The sequence below is a fragment of the Heliangelus exortis genome, chromosome 15, assembly GCF_036169615.1.
Source record: "Heliangelus exortis chromosome 15, bHelExo1.hap1, whole genome shotgun sequence".
Taxonomy (NCBI): domain Eukaryota; kingdom Metazoa; phylum Chordata; class Aves; order Apodiformes; family Trochilidae; genus Heliangelus; species Heliangelus exortis.
In genome coordinates, this window is record NC_092436.1 from 4,659,221 (window position 1) to 4,683,014 (window position 23,794).

Consider the following 23,794-nt stretch of genomic DNA (forward strand, 5'->3'; position numbering starts at 1 on the left):
CACCCGCCGGGCTCGATTGCCCCCCCCTCCCCGGGAGCGGGGACCCAGCCCGGCTGCTACCGAGGCCCCTGGGCTGCGTGGTCCCCGGCTCCGGCCGGTGAATTCACATGGAAAGAGGTGTTCCAAGGAAACCAGAGCCAGGCGGGGCAAACTTAAAGCACCTTGGCATGACTTTTGTTGGAGTCTTGGGTTTGCCGTTGAAAGCAAGGAGCCAAATGGCAAAAGTGCCACCAATATGAGCATTTCCTGATCAGAGATCTTGATCTGATCCAGTAAACTGCTCCAAGCATCCATTTCACAGGAGAAAAAAGGTTTAGACTATTTGCTAATAAGACTGAAATTACTTGCTGCATTGCCATCTTATATTAGATATCTGCAAATGGAGAGATAGACCCTAAAAGCATTCAGGAATACTATAAATACAATAAATAAGAAGATTTAAAAATAAATAAATAAATAAATTACCAAGAGTGGCCTTTATGGAGAAAAAACAAGCTGTATTATTTTCCATATGGCCAGGATAAATGCCACACTGCTTATTCCTTACAGATACTGTATATATTTACTCAGCTGTTACATTATGAGGATCATTTGCTGGTTATCCCACTTTAACCTTGCAGAATCCTAAGGGCCCTTCTTGTGCTCTCACTGTCCTCTCCAGCCCATGTCCTGACCTACCACAGGCTGTCCCTGCATGTATTATAATATATTAATTAAGGATAAGAAGGGCAAGATTAGTCTGAATATTGGAGTAGATCAATTTGTACATTACATTCAGACATCTTTTCAAATGACCTCTGCTTGGGATTGCTGTCTGCACCAGGCTTCTCCCAGTTCTTCCTTTTGGTTTGTTTTTCTCTTGGCTCATTTTTTGTTTTGTTTTGTTTGTGAGTCCATATTGAGCAGCTTCTCTTACTTAAAATCTCATATACTTTCATCAGTACACAGCTGGTAAAGTTCCAACTTCGTTTTTATTGGACTTGTATTTTAAGCTGATGATGTGGCTTTTTTATGTTCCATCCATCCTATCCTGCTCAAATTGAAATAACTTCTGCTCATAAAACTTGAAAGGGAGTCAGGTTGGCCCTGCGTTTGAAATCAAAGTTCTTATTTGTACATGATGCATTCAGAAAAATAAAGGAGACAGGGTATGTTATAGAAATACAAAACACCCCATTAAATAGTTCCACTGATTAAGATTAATTTTTATTCTTGAAAATATTGGAGGTTAGAAAATATGCTTTAATATGGCTAACAGCTGTACTGTAGAGTAATGATCTAAATAAAAAAGAATCAGTAATTGCCTTCATGTAGAAGTTTATTTATTTGCAGAAACCAAATTCTATGTGCACATGTTATTAACTTATCACATAGGGCCAAGACCCAAAAGCTCCATGGGCTTTAGGGGCTGGTGGAGGTCTTTTACAACTTTCTTCTAAAATTGTCTCTTAAACAAAACCAAGCAGAGAACAAGTGCAAAACAATGGAGCCACCTCTGCAGTTGGTGAAAACTGTGCTTCCCCTGAACTTGCTGGAAGAAATCCTGATCCCCCACTGAAGTCAGTGAGAGTTTTGCCATCGACTTGAAAAGAGCCAAGATTTTCTGCAATAGATTCATGATGCTGATTTAGCCCAACTGAGGATGTGCCACGTGGCACAGTGCTGGGCCCATTATCCTTCCAGAGAAAAATGAATCCATGTTTGACCCTGAGGAGGTTGCCCAAAGCAAGCCAGCCACCACAGAGCCTGAATGAGTGAAATTCAAGACAAGATGTTCTTACATCCCTGCTCTTGCACCACTAGAGAACAGAAATTCAGGGGAGTGCCCTCCTCAGAACTGTTCTTTCTCATTCCCTAAGCTATTTGCCCAGGATTCTTGGCACGTGAAGCTAAGGTCACTGCCTGGGTTGCTATGCCAGGGCCTTGCTATGGGTGTCTCTACCAGGATGCATCAGATTTTGAGAATGAACTGGAAAAACTCAATGTGAAATGTATGTATTGCTGTGTTACTCATAGTCCACAAACCTCTAAATTAATTGGTGCAAAGTCAGGTTATGTTTATCTCACAGCATTGAAGGGAAGAGGATTAGATACTGCAACTGTGCTACGAGAGTTTCATCTGAGGATACGACTGTGCTGCTGCCAAACATGACTACAATCACACAGATGTTTGCTTTACTGGAGGCAGGCTTAGAAAAAGCAGAAAATTAGACTCTGTGTCCTGAAAAAATACCCAGGAAAGGTGTTCTAGAAGCTTATGCTGAAACATCCAAAGTAGCTTCCCACAAGCTAGCTGAGCTCCAAGCAGCACTGTGACTGAACCAATATGGAGTGCAGCACAGACTGCCTGAGTATTTCCTTGGATTTACAGATCTTCTTGTCTGCACCAAGTTTGTGTTCTCAGTTCCTGATCTAGCTAAGATGCATCTCTATAAACTGCAGTCAGACCTTCCCTGTGGTGATGTTCTCTCAACATTTAATTTTTCTTAGGAAAATGAAAGTGCTACTGCTATGGAAGTGTTCAAAAGACACATAGCTGCACATTGCAATGAGAAACCTTCTATCTGAGATTTCTAAGATCTCTTGCTGTTTTCAAGGGGAAATCAATCCTTTCCCTGGATTAGTTGGGCTGGGAGGGGAGGTGCTGGGCTGCAGCACTGTGCCTTCTCCCAAGGGCACAGCATCACCTGAGGAGGTAACTGACTGCCCCCAGTCCTCGGGATCCAAACTGGTCCAAACTCACCTTCCAATTCCTTCTGCTCAGGGCCCAAAGGTCCTGCCTGACCACCTGCACACACACGTGAATTCACACTCAGGGAAGGAAGTAACAGAATTAGGGGAATGGATCCAAGTTTCCTTCACCTTCTTCTGCATTCTGTGGCTCAGCCACTTGTCCCGATTTTGTGGCCCACAGTAGATGCTCCACCTTAATTCCCCTTTACATTTTCTCTGTCAGCATAACACATAAAATTTCATTATTACCACTTCTTTCCCTAACCATCTGTATTTAACTGCTTGTATAATTGACTTTTGATAAATAGTACAATCCCTCCCCTCCGTTTTCACCTTGATTCTTTCTGTGCAGATTTATTGCCTCGCTATTAATATTCCAACCATGTGATTTATCCCAGCATGTTCCCGGAATACTTGCCTTCCCTATATAAATATTTGAATGATCTTAATTTCAACTAATTAGTACTGGGACATTTGATTTCCCTCTTGAAGAATTCTCATTTGTTACTAACCAGCTCCTTTCCAATTTATGAGATATCTATTTCGAGGGAAGAAAATGGAGTCACTGAACTAACCAAACCTTTTTCAACACTTGTTCTACCCTTCTTCATATTGTTCATGTCAATCTGGTGCCAAAATGACTCTCCTAGGTCTGACATCTCAGAAACATCAAGTAACAATAAAACATTCCTACTGTGCCTAGCAGCATGCTTCAGTCCTTACAGAGAGACAGAGCTTATTTACCATCTTATTATGCCACAAATTTGGGCAAGTCACCAAGTTCAGATTTGTGATTCAGAACAAAAGTTAAATGGCCATAAGATCTGTCACCCCCTGGGACATCACTTTTCACTGTCAGCTTTACCTGTAAAGGAACCTTAAGGTAACCAGGCCCCAATCAAGGGTGTGGGATTTTTTTCCCCCTGTGCAAATCTATCTATGCATAATTTTCTCTGAAAAACATTTAGTAAGTTTGCCAGAAATATTTTGGCTTTGTGCACCATGACTTTTTAAAAAGGGAAGAATCAACATCTTCCAGAAGAAGCATTTCTGGAGGAAAAACATGTTTCTAGTCAACATATTAATTTATTGTTGAGAAATAATTTTGATGGAGCAGTTTCAACCAGCCATATTTACAAATTGCTCAGCTAGAAAGAAACCATCTCAGAAGCATTTCAGCCATGCAGATTTCTTCACCCTCCAGAAAAACCACACCAAACATTTTCACTGATTCACCCACTGCTGACAGCATTTATCTGTTGTTCAGTCTAGGCATTGTTTTAGTGAGTAAGTATACACACAAAGAGTATAAATTAAGAAAAAACTGGAAGTATTCTTTACAACTACCAGAAAATGCATCTGAAATATTTCTTTATAAATCTAATGGCATACAGACAAAAAGTAGGATTTTTTCACAAAATAGAGGAGTTAAGAAACATAAGTAGTTTTTAAATTAAGCTTTATCAAGACCTTTATATCCAATCATCTCTCTAAATAAAACAAATTCTACTTCCCAGTTGCCTGTTTTGCAGCTGCAACTCTGATAATAGGACTTCTTAGTAATTTCTATCTTCACTAAAAACAAATACCCATTTAAAATAGACTGGGAGTTTTTCCAGCCTCAGAAACATTATTTGTATATTTTTATTGAAGTGATGCCTAGAAGGCTCAGTGGAGACTGAGCTCTATTGAGTTAGTAAGACAGTGAAGAAAGTGACCTGCCTAACTCCAAAGTTCAATACAGCATTTCAGTGAAACAAGTAGAAAAATAAGAATTTCCATCCCAAAATCTTAACAGCTGCTATTATCTTTCAAATACCCATCCTTACAATCCTTATCTATTACTTGTAGACACACTTTTCAGATAGTATTTATTCTTTACATTTACAAACAATTTATCTGTATAATTATTTCCTTTAACAACAGAAGTCTCAAGCTATTTCCCTTCTTCCTTCTCACCGCCTACACTACCACCTCGAGAGATGCTGGATATTTGCAACTTAGCTGTTTTCTTTATCCTTAATAATGCTTTCTGGGAGCCATAAAGCTGAAAGGGAGAAAACCATAAATAATTGCATCTTCAGAGATGAGTTTAAGCTTTAAGCAGTGGCAGAAACATTTAGTTCATATGCAAGCACTGGGCTTGATCAGAAATGTCCTTGCAAATTAGGTTTAGAAAAATTTACTGCAATCCAGGATCCTACATTTGGAGATGGTTCTTCATCAGCCACAGAAATTGTATCATTTCTGTGGCTGCTCTTTATGTCTATAAGTAACACAGAAGGAAAAGCACAGCAGATTACTGGGATCTTGTCCAATATGGAATATCTGCAGCCTCAAGTCAAACAAGCTCAGAAGGTTCATGTAATTTGACTCAGTGAGAATTGCCAAATCAGGGGGGAGGTCACCAGTGCCCAAAAGATAAAGGAAAACACTTCTCAGGCAGTCAAGAGGAGGGAAACTTTTGGGAATGTGCATTTTCCACCTGACAAAAGGAGATATATCTTGAATTTTGCATTTTCTTTAGCTCCAGTCTTTAAGCTTGCCAACTTCTGAGACATTGCACATGGAAGCTCTACCTAATCCTTTACTCATTCAGATGAAGGAATGAGGGCAGGGATTCTTCAGAAATATTTGAAAGCAAGCCTCTTGCACTATTTTTCACTAAGACAACCCATGAAAAGGACTAAAAATACAATAATTCCAATTCACCTTTGTAGCACAGAAAGTGAATCCTAACTCTATTTTCTTTTTAATCCCAGAACAGAAGCTATTTGAGTGTGAACTGGCACTCCTAACTGTACTATAAATTGTGTCACACTAGCATCAAAGGAAAATAGCATGGAAAATCTCTAGTAAGCCCAGGGCTATTATTGAAACACATGCAGTAAAAAACCTAAATGTTTCTGCCTCTTCTTTGTCTTATCCTTCAAATGACATGTTAGGGTATCACCTGCAATATGAATTGCTCTAACTTGGGTAAACACATTATATGTTTGCCTCATAAAATAATAAAACCTGGGTTTTACAAAAATTGTTGCAGCTTAAGAAAGTCTAGTTTAGTGGAAATAGTAAAGCAAGTTCGCAGAAATGGAAATTTAAGGATTAATTAAAATAATTTAAAATAATTATTAAATAAAATAATTATTAAAATAATTTTTAAAAAGCATAATAAGAAACAATTTTCACCTGAAAGTCCAAAGCTGTAGAAAGCTGCCTTGGTGCAGCAAATGTAAATCACACAGTAGACATTTCAGTTCCCCAAGGGAACAAAGGGGAAATCTGGATGTTTCTAATGACCTTCTTCATTTCACAAATGTAATAAAATCATTTTCAAGCAGGTAACTAATGTTTAGCAAATTTATAGCTGGTTTTTGCTCCACTTTCAACCAATGGCTAACAAGTAGACTGCAGTGCTCAGTCCATGACCTGAAAGCTTGTTAGCAGCTTCCCTTGTTCTTTGGTTCTTTGTATTGATTTCAGAGTATCACAGGGAATATCTTATGATTGTTCCTGTCCTTTATAGACACATAAATCAAGAGTAAATTCACTGAACTCAGAGCTGTGACCCTCATGTGAAATGGATGTTAATACAATCAGAATCACCTACTGGCAACACATTTTTGAATTATTTCAGCCTGCTGTGCTTACAGTGTCCCAGTCTCTAACATGTAGTTGGTAACAATTATTTAAAGTGCATTTCATAGTTGGATAGAAGAGAAACCCTAAACACAGAAATAAGTGAAAAATATGAAATATGCCTATTAAATGCAGTATAGTTTATTTCCTCACCCTTTGTGTTGTAATTTGGGGCTTTGGGGGCTGCTTGTGTTTCAAAATAGTTAACCAACTGCAGTGTGGTATTTCATGGATTTGTTTTCATGCTCCCAGTAATGATGTGATACTACTCAATGATCAAAGTACATATGCTTTGCATTCCTCACCAACCATTTCCACCTCTAGCAACTTCTGGACCTCTCTTCTTCAGGCAGTGCTCTATGTGAATGACTTTGCTTCAAAAGCATCCGTCTGTCTTCTGTGTCAAAGATGAATTCTTTAAAAGCAGGAAATACTCTTTAATTTCTGATCTGTCTGTGTTCACAAGTGCAAGGCCTGCTCATTTCTCCAAAGCACTTCTGAAAACAGCCCAGCAGACCTGCAGGGCTCCATGCAGCTTTCTCCAGCTAGAAGGCACGTTTTGGTTGAGTGGACAGAGCCATCAGCCACCAGAAATAGCTGTGCCTTTCACTTTGCATATGTGCTTCTGGCATTCCTGTTTAGAAATGCTGAAGATGATTGCTCCATGCAGTTCTGATAGGGCAGTGCCTGAGTACAACCATGTTCAAAGTTTTCCAATAAAACGGGAGGCAAAATGACATCTGCCTCTTGATTACAACGGATGCAATTACTGACAGAACATGTTTACTTCATGTTTTACATTTTAATATAACTAAATAATCCATCGTCGTGAGGTTGTATGTTACTAGAGGATTTAAATAGGACCAAATTAGAAATAATCACTCTATACTGAGCTTCAAGTGAGTTCTGTAGAGACTGAGAACACAACTTGCACTGAATAGAGTACAGAATAAAGCATCTCTCTGAACATGGCTGGTCACTCATTGCTAGTCCAAAAATAGGTCTATGCATCCCTCAGTCAGGCTCTGTCAGTTCTGCAGACTACAGGCTTCTGGCTTCCTCTGGAAACATTCCATTCACTACAGAAGAGAATTAAGTTGTTTTCTTTTTAAATCAAACCTACACAGGCTCATAATCTATCAGACAACTTCACAGAATACACACATCTGCATAATCCTCCTGAAGTTGCATAACTCTCCAGCTGTCCTCATAAGAGGGATTTCAGTCTGTGCCTGGCAGGTTTTGCAAGAAGTCCACGTTGTGCAGAATGTGGAAGGACCAATGTGTGTGATACTGGGGAGGATTCTTGAAACAAATCAGTTTCTAATCTCTGTACCTTCCTTTTGTAAAACCTGCTTTCACCACAGTCGTGTTCACACAAAAGCAAATGCACAAAATAAGGAACAGAATCAACTCCTTTGGTTCTAAAAGTGATGCTAATTAAATATTTTAAGAGGAGCCAAATATTCTTCTGAATCATATCCTCTCTTAGAGAAATATTATAGATATGTCATAATTATCATGTCAACTGTCAGGACTTAAATTAATAATTGAGTCTGATGGTAATTGTGGGATTTCTCATGTACATATAGAGTGCTAAAATGTATGTAGGATCTTTATAGCTTTCAGTATTACAGCCATTTCCTACTAATAGTAAAACCAAAACTCTATTCTATTTTACAGAAGCTAAACAAAAGCACACAGTTAAAAGTCTTCTCCCTGGTTTATTGTAGTTCAGGGATGTTACAGACCACTCAGGCACTAATGCTGGTAGCAATTCTTAACCCAAGAGCCATACTCCAGGTAGTCTCTAAATAGGTTTTTTCTAGATTTCTGAGCCACTGTCTTAACAAGAAGCAATTCTGTAAATAATGCTGATTCTGAGCTGCAGAGCAAAAGGGGAAATGCAGCTGTAGCACAAGCCATACACAAATCTGATTTTGTTCACATGGAAAAAGGATCTCTTCCTAGTGAGCAACAAATACCATCTCCATGACTCCATCTTTTTATTCTAAGTCATTATTCAAACTTTGCTATACAGTATTTGCTACTGGATATGTAAGTATCAGAAATATGAGCAATCCTGGTTTTGAGGAACGAAGGGAAAAGCAGAGAGATTTGATTGTTTTCATGAAATCTGCAGTATTGCTTCCTCCAGTTGGCATTGTATCACAGATAATAGCTGCTGTGTTCCATGGGAGAGGAAAGAAATTGCTCCTTATAACCAAACTATTTCTAAAATGCCATCTTTTCCAAGGTTACAAACATGAAGAATTGCTTCATTCTTTTACAAGTTTGAAATTTCCCTATTCCAATGCTACACTGGTCTTGCTTATGGATGCTGCTCCACCTGACTTCATCCTTTAAATGTAATTTTAGCACAGACATTGCTATGCTGTGGTAAAAACCTGAAGTTTCTCATGAAGCTGATATTCTCCTGGTTTTAATTGGGCACTGCCATCAGGAGGGAAAAAGGGAAATCATTTTCAAAACATAATACACATCTAATGGAAACTAAAAAGGGGTAAATATTTGCAAGTTCTTAAAAATTCTACCCTCAAACAGAAGGGAGTGCTGAAGTGCTACCTGAGCTACTGGTGACCAGTGTTACTACAGAAACTGGTATTCCCATTCCTCTGACCTTTACAAAGGCCTAAACTAAGTTGCTCTCAAGGCTCTCTGAGGCCATTAAATAACTAGATTTGAATTTTGCAGTTCAACTTCTTGCAACTTTAACATCATTAAAAGAATATCAGTATAAGAGAGGATTAATATACAGATTCCCTAAAAAAAATTTCATTGGCAATTGCACTGAATTAAGAGCCATGATTATAAGCAATTATTTGAATCATTGTAATGCCAAGCAGATTCAAACAAGACCAGATCATATTGTGTTAAATCCCATTAAATACAGTAAATGACTCACTCTTTTGTAAGCATCTTACTGTTTATATAAACACCACATGAGGAACAGTAAGAAAATCACTGTCAAAGAGTAAGGGTGTAACTTGCCTACATTCAAACAGCAGGTCAGGTGAAAAATCAGGAATAGAACCCAAGTCTCAATGGACCATGTAACCATTTCCTCAAAACATAATCTAACACCACCATAATGAATCTGCATTACACTTGGATAAACATTTGCTCACTGTTACAAGGTTTGGTAATTTGGTACATCAGAACAGTGAAAGAACATGCAACTTAGATTAAACATCTACAGACAGTCCTTTCTTATATCTTACTTCACATTAGATGTTGATCAAATAGTATTTGAAATGATGCAAGAAACAAAAAAGGGGAAATGTTCCTCCAGCATGCTAAATGCTCATATACTCAAGCAAAAAAATATTGATTCTTGTTTCAAGGTCAACCATGCTCATGTCTTAACTCCAATGAGGCTAATTACAAAAGAAAAGTTAGTCTCTGCTTTCAAGATCATGAAATGCAGTTTAGACAAACTGCCACTTATGTCATAATGGCAAGGAACTGCTTTGTTCAGTTTTTATATTTAAGTTATCCTAAAATATCCAAATACTACCACTTTGTTTCTCTTCAAGCAAAAGAGGAATTGAGCCCCATGGACCTGCACTCAGAAAATATGGGATGTCTCCTTATGCTAACTTGACACTGGGTTTCAAGGCAAAGGTTTTCTCCTTTTCAGCACCATCCCCATATCAGGCTTTTGAATCCACAATTTCAGGCTTCTTGCAAGGAACTCTTTTTAGCTGTGCAGTGATTAATATTTTTTCATTCCTGACATGGTATTTTAAATTGTTTAAACTGAGTGACCAGAGAGATTGTTGTTGTAACCAATCTGCAGAGATTGAGACCTCTCACATCCCCACTGCATGACTGCTTGGAACATCATGGCAACAGCAGCAAGAGAAGGCTGGGTAATACTGATGAAAAAACACTGTCTATTTATTTTAAAATACGGCATCAAGGGACGTTAAAATTGAGCTAAAAGTTCAGCAAGCAATTTGGGTTTGAATAAAAGACTGTTTGAAGGCTCTTTCCCTTTCTGTTCTGCAAGCTGCTCTTGGATTTTCCTGTTTCCTCTCCGGGCACGTTGTTATGGCTATGGAGAGAAGGATACAACTTACCATGAACAACAGCCTAGGATGTGCTCTCCTTTCCAAAAGAACTGGAAGATAATGTTGGGGTTTTTAAAACGAAGACAGAGCAGACATTTCCGACTGAGACACAGCAGATGGCTGCCAGAAAATGGTAAAGAATTCAGGAAGATGAAGGGCGAGGCAGCCTGTGGGCTTTGGAAAAGAGACAAGAACCCAAGAGAAAATAAAGTGCTCTGTGGCTGTGGGGTAGAAAGGTTTTGAGTGGCAAAGGGTGTAGGAGTCTCTCTTCATGCACTTTTGCTGGTATCCTTTTGCTGGTCCTGCTCCAGTAAGCTTCCCATTGCAAATTCAATTCTAAACACAAGTGCTGCACATCAGAAGTAATTTAGCATTCCACATATGACAAGGAAATGTGTCTATAAGTGCTCTGCTCTGGCCTTTTTGGCCTTTTTTCAATACAACTGTAACTGGAGCTGTATTTCCTGGGAAAGGTGGCCTTATTCTGGTACAGAAGTTCTGCAAATACTTTTCTTAATATTGAAAACAGTTAGCATTGGAAGGGTTTAGACAATTCCACAGGAAACCCATCTAGCTGTGGAGCTTAAGAAACATTTTATTAGCAGTCCTAACAACCTTTACAATAATAGTAGGCAAAGTCAGTATTTCCGTTCATTTATGTTAGGAGGTGTTGATACAGATGCTTTCCTTTGCCATATATGTTATTGTAATGCTCACATTTCAAGAGGGTGGGAGAGGAATTTCTTCTGTAACTACCTAAAAAATTTTTTGAGATATCCCCAATATAATTATTTTTAGCTTTTCATTCAAAAATGCCTGCAATTGCTTATCTAAAGCCTCAAACTGAAATGTAATCAGACACAGTAGCACAGGGACTGGACATAACAGTTCAGAAGTAGAAGATTTGATCATGGCCAGGGCTCAGTGTGTTGTGATTAGAACGTGGTCCCACTCTGGGGGGATTTGGGGCACTAATTTCCATGTTCATAGCATCTACCTAGGGAGTTAGATTTTCAGCATGGCTCAGCTCCTGTTTCAGAGCTTCAGTGAAAGAGCCATGATCTCTGAAGAGTCCAGCACCCTGATGTTCTCAGTGTTCTCCAAGGCAATGACAAGCTGCTTTCTAAGCCAATTAAAAAATACCCATTCAGAGGATTTGACTGTATAAAAAGCATCTTTTCTTCCCTGATCTATTTGAATATCTAAGATTATTATCTCAGAATTAAGAAGAAACGCTATGAATGCAAAATACAAAATTCAACAGCTCTGTGAGCTGTTTATTAAACAAGTCCCAAGCTTACTGCACACCAAATGCAAAGAAGAGTTATACCAGGGGGCAATATTCACCACTTCTGAAATAAAAAGCCATGAGGTTTGAGTCTTCCTCAAGAACCACAAGGCCCCATCAGGATTTACTGTTCTATTTAAGATAATTTTGAACATCTCTTTCAGCACACACAAATAAAAACACCTTTTTTACATATTCTGGATATAATTTAGTAACTAAAACCATATTATATGGTCAGCCATCTCTTTAAAGGCAGCTTGTATGTACTACATCAAGCCTTTCCAAGACCCATGGCCTTGGAAATCAAAGGTAGATTAAAGGCAACTCAGCAGTGTGCCTGCTTTTGCATATTAACTAGAGGAAAATCTCCTTCAGCTCAAGGGAAATACATAGATGGTTGGAGGATAAGAACAGCAACTTCCTCCATCAAGTGTTAGCAATGGTGTCCGACCAAGCAGTGATTCTTAAATCTCTGTATTTGCCATACTGCAACATTTATGTGAAAACAATTGCTCAGGGGGTGTCTACTGGATTTCAGAAGCCATTTTAGAAGAGATTCTACTTGGGAGGCTGATAGATACCCTTGACAGAACATCCCACATTACAACCCCAAACCCTGTGTTCCTCATTAAAAGCAAGATGCATATTACTTTACCCATATTTTCTCACCTTTGGAAGGAACACTATTGTGAAGCTGATTTATTTACATGTCTGCATTAGAAGAAAAGGAGATCCAAGTGAGGATGGCTAAAAACACGCCCACACCCTCAAGATTGGTTTTCTTTTTTGTTGCATTTCATTTGTGTAGTTTCTTCCTTCTGCACTAAACTCTTTCACTTCATCAGAAGAGCACTTATTTCACTTTATCTACCCAAAGTGTCCTACTGTCAGGAAAGCAAGAGAGAGAACCAGAATAAACTCATGTAAGGGTAAACAACATTGGAGGCTCACAAACAGCAGGAATCAAGTGTTCCAGCAACCCTGGGCTTCATTACACTGGAGGCTGGTGGAACAACAGCACTAGGCACAGCTCTCACTAACTTCATAAAGTAATACAGAGAAAACTTCCACAAAAACATTCTGGTCCTGTCTCCCACTGTTGTAGAAACAGCCTGATTCTGTACTCTTGTTTTTATTGGCATCTTGATTAATTCTATAGAGCAATCAGTGTAATTTGTTCCAACTGTTTTCTTCCAAAACAACTCACATTGACTGCCACACCTTGAACAAAATCCCAAATTGTTAACAAATGGATGAGGTCTCAGTCACAATTAAAGCAACGATTGTGAAGCAGAAATAATAATAACACAAACACAGCCTCATCCAGTTCTTGCTGGGGTAAGATTCCTGCAGAGACACGGAATTGCAACCCAAGGGTATGAAATGACATTTTGTTATTTGGCTTCGTGATCTCTCACGATCTCAGCAGCATTAGCACAAAGCAGTAATGCTGCTATTAATTAGCAATGATGCACTCTAATAGCTGGTGTAGAGAGTAAATGGTATAATATTTTTTCCTGAGGATTCCTACCTTAAAACCATGAGCTTTTCCTGTTTAATTTAGAACATGTATGACATACAGTAATTGCTTATCTTGATTGCAACATATGGTTACTGGTGAGCATTTCCCAACAGCTGGCATGATCAGCTTGTGGCAAAAGAGTTTAAATCAGACATGCATGTGTTTCAAATACTGGTATGCACTTCACAAAATATGTTATTTGCATCATCCACGCTGAGACCCAGCCAAGTGTCAAACAAAAAGTTTGGGAATACACAGGCTGCTTTTCTGACAATGAGATTAGCTGCCATTTTATTCACCTCCAGAACAGATGCTCAGCTTCCTAGTCACCTAAAATCATCCTCCAAGAATGCATAATTTATATATAGCTGCATTTATTTTAACATTGTGAATGGACAGTGGAATCATTGACAGATTCAAATAGCAGCGTTTCCCATGGCTTCCTCCACACGAGTTCAGTCAGTTCCTACCCTTCTTTCCCTTTGAGCTGTCCTCATTACCTGCTCGTCTGAACAGTAATTATACTATTTATTGGGCTGAGAATAGGAACAGATTCTGAAATAACTTGATCTCCTCATATTAGCTGAATAAGAGCTACAGGACTGCCCACTTAGTGCTATTCTTCTTTCTGCAGAAGCTGCTCTGTCTTGCCTCGTGTTCATTCTCGTTGGTCATCTCTGAATTCCTTTCACATTTCTGCTATCGAGCTCATCAGAACCAAATTTATTATTTCCTCCAGATATATTAGCTCCGACTTCTCCAGTTTGAATCTCATCTTGCTTCCTGCATGCATTTCTGAGCTCTTTAGATCCCTTTTTATTACTTCTCCTTGCTGGCTTACGTTTGCACCACCTGTCAGCTCAGAGCATGACTGCACCATTAGGCAGCAGGGCAGCTGCAGGGCAGGCAATGCTGCAGGGCCCTGGGGAAACCAAGCAGTGCTGGGTCACAAACTCTTGGAAATTTACCCATGGCAGGGAGGAAGTGTTGGGAACAGGTGTAGCCAAGCTGGAGCTTAAAAGAATCTGCCTGCGAGATTAAGGGTCTTGCTTCAGAGAGACCCAGAGTGTCTGTTGCCATCGTTTTGGCTGAAGAAGCTGCTGCTGCCTGAGTGTGACTTTACCTGAGTGTGAGGGATCTGGAGGCTCCTCACTACCCCAGGCACGTGGCCAGGTGTTGGCATATGCCCAGCACATAGGTGTGCCTCAGTATCCTCCCACTGCCTCCTCTCTGGGGGGCACTGAACTAAAAGACAGTTCCTTGAAGAAGCCATGATTCAAGCCCAGCACACTCTTTTTTTTTCTTTTTCTTTTCTTTTTTTTTTTTTTTTTTTAATTCTCTGTGGGCATTCAAACCTTTGAGGACACTTAGGACTTAAAGAATTGGAGCAGCCTGTAAGTTTGGTGTTGATATTCAGAATTTCAGTGCTATTGAACTCTGAAATGGAAGCGCAGGGATTAAAAGTTTGGGAGATTATGTTCACACTGAGTACAGACATTCTTTTCACTTTGTGAATTTTTCACTTTCATCTGCAGCCTCGTGCTCGTTTTTTCCATGACATTTTACATAGAATGAACTATTCTCCTCATGTCTTATCATTTCCCTTAGCAGATCCCAGGGTGATTAAATTATAATACTGACAGCTACCTCCAGAGAGCACTGAGTTTCTATACATGTGACTAACTGAGTACTTTATCTAAGTGGCTGGAAGCAGCAGCCCCCCTGGCTGGGCAGTGATTTTGCTCACCTTTGAGGAAAGTCAGACAGTTTAAAACACAATCATTTGCTCTCTCTGAAGTGAGGTGGCTTTTCAGTGAATTCACTATAGTGCCTTGAACAAACGTCTCCCCCGAAATTTCAATTTGTCCATTTTATTCAGAATATGATCAGTGGCTTTTTTAATGCAACTTTGATATGTTTTATGAATCCAAAGAGGAATATCAATTACTGAATCAATTTTCTAATCAATTGTAATTTCAGCTGCCGCTTCTTCTGTTATAAAACCTTAGATTTATCAAAAGCAAACTTCAGGGTAGGAATTTGCTATGAGTAATGCCTGTCAGAAGCTTTTTTTGGAACCATGTAATTGTGAGGGACAAGGCTGAGCCCTGCACTTTCTCAGCCCTGCAATAAACAATCAGGACCCCTCCCTTAACTCTTTACACGGGCTGCAATTATGGTCTGCCCAAATTAGTCAAAGATGTTGATTTACAACAATAAACTTAGAATCAGACTATTAAAGAACTGAGTACAATGGGTAGAATGTCTATTTTAATGACAAAATAAAGGAAATAACACTAAAGCCTCAACAGCAGAGTCCTCATTCAAAAATAGAGCATTTAAGGAAGAGCTAAAAGCAGCTCTAATTGTTCCTGGTTTTCTTTTTTCATATTTTGGATAACAGCTTTTATAAATAATCTGACTGATCACTTAACTGAATCACCTACCCTAATTAAAGTGCAGTACATAATGTGGCACACTTATACATAAAGATAATGAATAAAGCTCAACTTCTAAAATGATCCATCTTTAATAAATTTATTTCTTTCTATATTAGAATAAATATCTTTGTAGTATTAAAAGGGCTTTCCCTGAGGTTTTTCTCACATTATTTGTACTCAATAGCGAGCTGCAGTAATTATGTTTAGCTTGAAATTAATTGTTGTCTAATTAGCTCCTCCAAAACATGCTGAGTGAAAACCTATTTCATTTCAAGGCTTCACCTCTTCTTCTCTTCAGGGAGCCAGATAGCAACTTTCACATTCCCCAGGACTTCACTTCAGGCAACAACCTAACACAAGTAGTATGGGCACCCAATATACTCAGTGGAGCCTGGAGAGGGCAGTCAGAGCATCCTCAGCCCTGAACTCTCTTCACAGTGTAATTTTACTCATTATTTACAGACTCAGAGGTCCTCTTGCAGGCAGCTGAATTAAATATCTGAATTAGAATCGTATGAGCAAGTTAATCTCAACCCCTTGGGGGTTGAAGCAGAAGCAGACATGCATTTTACTGCAAAATTGGCATCTTCATAAAACCAGAAATGCTCAGCAATCTATAGCTGAAAAAGTCTGCCTTAATTCAAGGTAAATGTGGTGTTGTTTAAGAGAGTCAGGAGATCTGGCTTAAATTCCTGCTCTGCCACAGACTTTCCCTGTGACCTTAGGGAAGTCACGCAGGACAAGATTTTTATGGGCACCTGGACATCTAACTCCATGGAATTTTCACAAACCAACTGCAAATCTAGCTATCCAGCTCTATTCTTTAATTTTCCATATTGAAAATGTAGATAGTGTTACCTGCTCTCTTACCTACAAAAGCTTCTAGGCAAAATTCTCTGTTAAAAGAATAATACAAGGCTGAGAGGCCATGCGTCATGGTAAAAAATTCTACTGCTTAAAAATATTCTCTAACACAATGTTTGTAAGTTTTGGGGATCTTTCTTCAGATTCCCTAAAGGTGAATAATTGAGGTTTCTTTACAAGAATTTACTGTCACCACCCAAAAAGGAGAACAACCTAAAGCAGTCACGGACATTTATATACTATTGTTTCAGTTCCCAAAATCAAGTGCAAATATTTGCAATTCAAACCTTTTAAAATTTAAAATTATTTTCTGAAATCTGCCACCTGACATGACCTGAGTGTGACCCTGACACCGAGATTCTCACACAGCTTGGGCAGCTCCCAGCAGCCTCTCTCCCTCTCCCTGATCCTGTGGTTTATCTGCCAGCAGTGTTTGCATCCAGGCTCACAAAGCACTGAGCCTGGCACTGCAGCTTCTATCGAGGCAGCTTCTTCACGTGGTCTTGCTAAATGGCACAGAGTGGTCAAGCCCCAGGATTTCATCCCCTCCCATGTCACGGATAATGACATTTCTGATATGCTTCCCTTGGCATGGCTCAAGGCAGCAGTGTTGCAAAAGCCAAAGGAAACTCAGAAGGTTTCCATTAATGAGTGCCTGTGCTACTTTGATTCATTTTCTGCAGAAATTTTGCCAATAAGCCACAACACCAGCCAGATTTCCCCTTGCCACGCTTTCTGAGAAGCAGATGACCTGTGGATGTGTCATTCAGTGGGTTTGCACGTGGAAGAAAGCAGCACACTGCTTCCACTCAAGTGACTTCCTACTGCCTTTAATTGACACACACTTATTTTTGCATCCCTCTGTGCCCATGGGCACGTCTTGGCTGAATCTGATGGAATATATTTTACATGTCTTAGCACTTTCACCATACTGAAAGCTGGCTGTGCATATGCTGGGCATCACTCCAAATGTATATGACCTCATAAGGTTTCATGAATTTTGGACATAAACTTGTTTTGCAGTTATTCTTGGTGTACAGAAATAGGAGGTTTGAATAACAGTACCTATGCTAGCAAAGCAATAGTCATTACACCAAGGGGATCATAGAAACTCTACCTAAAGAGTGAAGCTTGAAAACCAGAAGGATTTGAAATAAATGTATGTAAAAGATGTTTTATTCACTGTGTTATTTGTCATCAGCACTTGCACAAGTTTAACAGGTCCCCAGAAACTGCTTTTAATGTATTTTAGCAAGCTACTGCATTATGGTGAGCAGTACCTTGCCCTTTGAATGGTCCTATTGATTTTAGTTCAGAGTAAGGTTGGCAGCGTGGAGATTGAGCAGCTGCTGAGGGACAGCAATTCCTCTCTTCATTTATATTCACTGGGTCGTGTTTGAAACCTTTTTAATTAATTTTTTTTTTAAAGGAGGGTCTGCCTCCTCTCTGAGCAAATGTAAATCTCATAAGTGCATCTCAGCTGGACATTTTGCCTAGTTCTGTCCCACTGACTTCTGGTAGAAGATCCTGCTGGATTCAGTGGAAAATCCTTGATTTCCAGTAATAATTACATAGGTCAACATATACATCTTACATACTGCATTTTCCATGCTGGCACAGCTACTGTCTCCCATAATCTGACCACAGCAATGAGTTACAGCAGCCAATGTACCCCATACAACCTCATTTTCAGAAGAGAGAAACTGTAAGTCCTTGACAGCACATGAAGGAAATCATGGAATATTTAAATTTTCTTAGCATATTCCTTCCCATGTGAAGGTTCTCAGCTCTTTAACTGTAATCTCCACTACTGAAAAATGAACTTTTCTTTCACTGTTACATGAGTACAACCACCACCACCACCAGAAAGTAAATAAACAACAGAAAGAAAGTTTCTGTAACATTCTGGGTCAGTTTGTCCCTTAGAAGATCATAAAGATCTGTATCATTGGAGTAGATATCTAAAATTAAAGTTTATACTCCCTACAGATCTCTGCTGGTTTTAGTCCAAACACAGCAACAAACATTGACTTTTACTCCCTGTAGATCCTGCATTAGTTGGGGGAAACTCAGAGGGAAAAAAAGAGAAGAAATCTCAGCTGTCTATAACCCCAAAAAGTTATTTTCCATTTTATACTGGGCTCTGCCATTAAGAAATAAGGTTTCTTTTGGTGTCCAGCCTCTAGGGAATATAAATCCTACAACCTCATGCAGGGTGTTTCAGTCTTTTAGACAAATTTATCTCACTTTTTTAATCTGGAGGACCTTGATTTAGCCCACAGCAAATGCCAGACATTTTACACATATTTATTCTAAAAGAAAATCCTTGTATTCTTTATCTCTTTCTGTCTTCTTTTTAAAAATGCTTGTTCCATTAGCACAGTCGTGATGTACCCAACACTGCACCCCTCTCTTGCCAACATAAATAGTTTCCAATACAGCTTCTGTCCCTCTTTTTTATCCTTTTTTTTTTTTTTTTTTTTTTTTTAATTTATTTATACACCTGTAGCATCTGCAGACTCTGTCTGGAATGATGGCCAAGATGCTTTCTTGGCAGTCTTCTCATAAAAATCTGAGGTCCTCTATCCCTAGTAAAAAATGTAAATAGTAACTAGCTACATATTCATCTTGCTCTTGGAACACATGCAGCATTTTCTTCCCTAATATTATGGCAATAATTTAACAATTTATTTAAAATCTAACTGCATTGTGCTTTGACCACACTCTAACTTTCTCATGCTAGCCAAGTACCTCTTTCCTCACACAGTCTATTGATAGACTGCTACAGGTACATATTAATAAGAAAACCAGGGAAATCTTGTTAAAACCAAAAGGGAACACCACCATTTCCACACGCTGCTTCCCCCTGCCACATTTTCCTTCTGTCTCTCTCTCAGTTTCCCAGCAACAGCATTCACCCAGTCCCCAGCCAAGAAACAGCCCTGAGCCTGCAAGGAATGACTTCAGATGCTTCAGCCACAAGTCTAGAAAACACTAAAGCTACAGAAGTGGCAACTATCACTTTTATAAAATAACAAATCCTCGCAGAGGATTACATGTTATAAAGCTTTGACACCACAAATTACCTCCTGTCTTTTTTGTGTGTCTGCTAAGCACATTTGACAGAGTTTAATGCCATGGAATCCTACTGGAGATAAGTTGACCCCTGAGGATTTTTACAGAAAGTCTCACAGCAGAGATAGTCACACTCAAGTATAAGTGTATTTGTATTTTGGCCCTGAACAAAAACTAAATAAATAACTTTTAATCACATTTTCAAAGTGACTTTTAGAATGGATTTTTACTGCCTGATTTTCAAAGCTGCAATATAGCCCATATTTTCCATATTTTATGTTCTATTATATTCCTTTTCATGTAGGACAACTGGTTGTGCAGACACTTTTCACTGCTACAGTTCTGGGCAAATCAACATCTATCAAGCCCAGAGAAGTGCTGCAAAATTTTACTCCCATCTCCAGCCATAGCAACAGAAAGCTATATGGATAACATACATTTTCCATAAGAAAAATCCACGAATTTCAGTAGTTGGATGAGGACCTATGATCTGTGAGTCCTGAACTCAAATTGCCAGTGAAACATTTCAGAACATGTGATAGAACTAAACTGATTATGTCAGGAATAGGGTCCAGCTCCCTCAAACAGATCTTTCAAGACTGGAGTAGCAGCTTTTAAAGCCACTTGAGGCCTTCAGTCTGGCAGCCACCATCAGAGAGAGCCTTTAGAATTTAATCCTGTTATTCCTGCCTTGGAGTTCAACCTTTCTGTTACAGGTTTCAGCTACCAGAAAGGTTGCATTGCAAACTCATTTTGCTCTGTTGATTAAGCAACCAAAGATTTTAAACTAGGATGAATTAACAAGGTTTCACAGAAATTTTATTGGGATCTGTAGAATATATTGGGGTACCTACTGATTTTGCCAGTAAATTTTGCCAAAAACCTACAGAGATTGGCTTTTCACTGAAAGAGGTAAAATGATTCCATAAGAAAAGAGATACAGAAATTTTTTAATTTAAGCCAGCTATAATTCAGAGTCTTTATTCCTGTCAGTACTATATTTCAAGCAGTATAAACATCCTCTCAAAGACAGATCTACTTAAGTGTTTTGTGATACCTGATGAAACATTATATTTGTATAAGGCTAGATCCAAAATTTAATGAAATTCAACTGAAAGACTCCTATTATTTGCTTGGTTTAGTGAGAAGTGACAGAATTCCTACGGAATTAGTCTTATCCTTATTTTTTCTCCTCAAACCCAATCAGTTTCTCAGTGAGGTTTCTGGAAATTTTGCTGCCAGTGGCCAGTGACATTTTCCTCCAGCCTCCAAAATCTGATGGGATCAACAGAAGGGATTTCTTAGTTCTGTGGCAATTTCTCTTCTTGACAGGGCATGAATTGCACTGGCAAATTGATTGGAAATGTTTCATTTCAGACTATAATTTATTTTTTTTTACTAACTTTACAAGGGATGAGAAGGATAGCTGGGTTCAGTTGGATTCATATGATTTAAATTATCTCCCCAGTGTTTTTTGTGAAGTCCAATGAAAATGAGCATCACTCATTTGTTCCTGGCTGGAGTTAATCATAACCCCATCTTAGACAGCAGCATCCATCTATTTAAAAGAACTGTCTTTTGCCCCATCCCACTGTAATAATCACTATTTTTATTTTAGCTTATACTCATTTTACTCCAGATTCTAATCTGGTATCTGTGACTCTCAGTCAGGGTGATGTTTTTAGTGAGATTGGCTATTTGATTGCAATATGAATTTAAAAGTCCTTGTTATGCCCACAGAAAGTCTTCAATTTTATTATACTTGTGTAGAGTGACTTTTATAATCTTATGTAAAACCTTAATCAGGTCTGAGTGTACAATGAGATCAGACAGTTTTACTCCTTCCCTTATTTCCCTTTCTTTTTGTGGCCAGAACAGTCCTGATAGACACAGATAACTGATTTAGCTGCTACCTTTTTATTATCTTGAAAGTGCTCTGCAAGGCTAAACATACTCTTCTGGAACCTTGGTTTTTATTTTTTTTATTAAAAATTAATAATAAAGTAGAATGATCTGATAATTATTTGGACATAAATTCACACTCTATATGAAGTCATATGAAGTTTTTGTTTTTTTAATTAAAAATTAATAATAAAGTAGAATGATCTGATAATTATTAGGACATAAATTCACACTCTATACAAAGTCAGGTAACAGTGGAGTTTGATGACCTCCAGCCCATTCTTCCATCTTTCTACTTCAGTCTCTATGAATCCTACATCACTACAATCATTCTTTTTAACTACATTTTCCCCCCTTTCTTTATTCTCTGGAATATTAGAACCTTTCCTCATTACTATTGTGCAAATACATCATAGCAGGAGCTGGAGTGCAAGGGAAGATTACCCCTGTGCTGGGCAAACATGGAATAAAAACCAGCCTTGCCTCTAAAGTGTCAGCAGTGTGAGCAGAGAAGCAGCTGCAAGGTGACAGGATGTAGGCAAAGGAACAGCATGAGGGGATTTGTAAGAAGTGGGTTTCTTGTCCTGCTCAGTTTTGCTTCATTAATAGAGATGTATTACAAATAGCTGGCACAGAGAATTAGGTGAGAGCATGAGGTGAAATTAAAAGTAGGCAAAGAATAAATAGGACAGCCAAAGTTCATGAGCTGTCTCTGGAGATCCAGACAATACAGCAAGGCTGAAAAGAACCTCTGAGAGATTTAAGAAAGATAAGAGACAAAGTGTAATAGTGTGGCTTTGTTTTGTTCTATAGAATTTTTTTTAATCACACCAGGTATGTGAGAGAACAGTTGTCTTTAAAGAGCATCACCTACAACATCACATGTTCTAGCATGGGATTTTGAGATTCACATATAGAAGCTGAAAACAGAGAAAACCTTCTGGCTTTTCCATGCTGTTTAAGATCTTGTCAGCATATCTTGACTAGGATAAATACAGATGAACAAGTATCATATCCTGAGTACTCTCCTGTATCTCCTTCCTGCAGATATTCTGTTGTAGAATAAAGGACTTAAAAGCTTGTTCTGGAACAGAGCATCCCCACAGGAAAGCAGAGGCATGCTGGCATCATTACAGAGGAACACTAACACCCTGTAAATATGATGCATCTTTTACCCCACCTTATGTCAAGGCATTCAAAACCCCTGAAGCTCTGTATTCACTGGAAACTCTATGAAAAAATTATGTTTATAGCAGAAATTCTTGTCAGCTGCCTGCCATTCTCAGGCTATGCACAGAAGAAGATGGGACAATAAAATGCATGGTACAAACAAGGAAAAGTGAGAAAAGTTAACTGAAGCTGCTTCAAAGATGCTCAAACTAACTTCAGCAAAACTGTTCTGGTAAACATTTGTTTAATAGTAACTGGGTTTTGCATATCTAGCTTAAAATCACTAAGGATCCCATCTTTCCTGGGCTGTACTTGTTTAAATTGCTAAATTCTAGAGATCACTCACTGCTGTTATGTTGAGTCTTAAACCTGACATATCCCTTACCATGTCCCACTAAACACAGCATCATACTGGAAACAGTGAAAACTTGATGCTGCTGGTTATTTTTTTTTCTTTTTACCCGAATCACTCCACTTTGATTCTAGTTTTTCTGACTACACCCCTGTGAGAGAAGAATTAGGCTTTTACACAATAGTTTTCAGTTCATTCGTGGTCACTTCTGGTCTTTAAGGTCAAGCTGCCAATTAGTAGTTTCTACTTCTGTTTCACTTTTATCAACCATAGTTCTGCTAGAGAAAAACACTTGGAATGGAGAAAACCATCCCAGGGAGGACAACCAGCCAAGTCCTAAAACAAGGCTTTTTATTCTTCCCTCTGTGCAACAAGAACACTATGTACAGACTGAGTCCCAAATCATCAAGCTCTAATTTCTACAAATCTTCCCAAATAGAATTAAAAGTGACAAATTCATTATGTAACTCAGATGATATATCTGCCACTGTGGCTGGGGTCCAGCCTATTTGAGTCCAAAGCAAAAATAACCACATACCACTCTGATGAATTGTCAGTGCCCACTTTCCCTTTTGGATTAATCTTCATAAAATGTAATTTGCAAAATGTTCACAGTCAGTTAGACAGCACACGTTGGCCACTGTCTGAAGTCTGACTCTTCACTTGTAAAGCAGCAGTTCTTTAAAGCCACACAGAAACTGGCAAATAACGAGA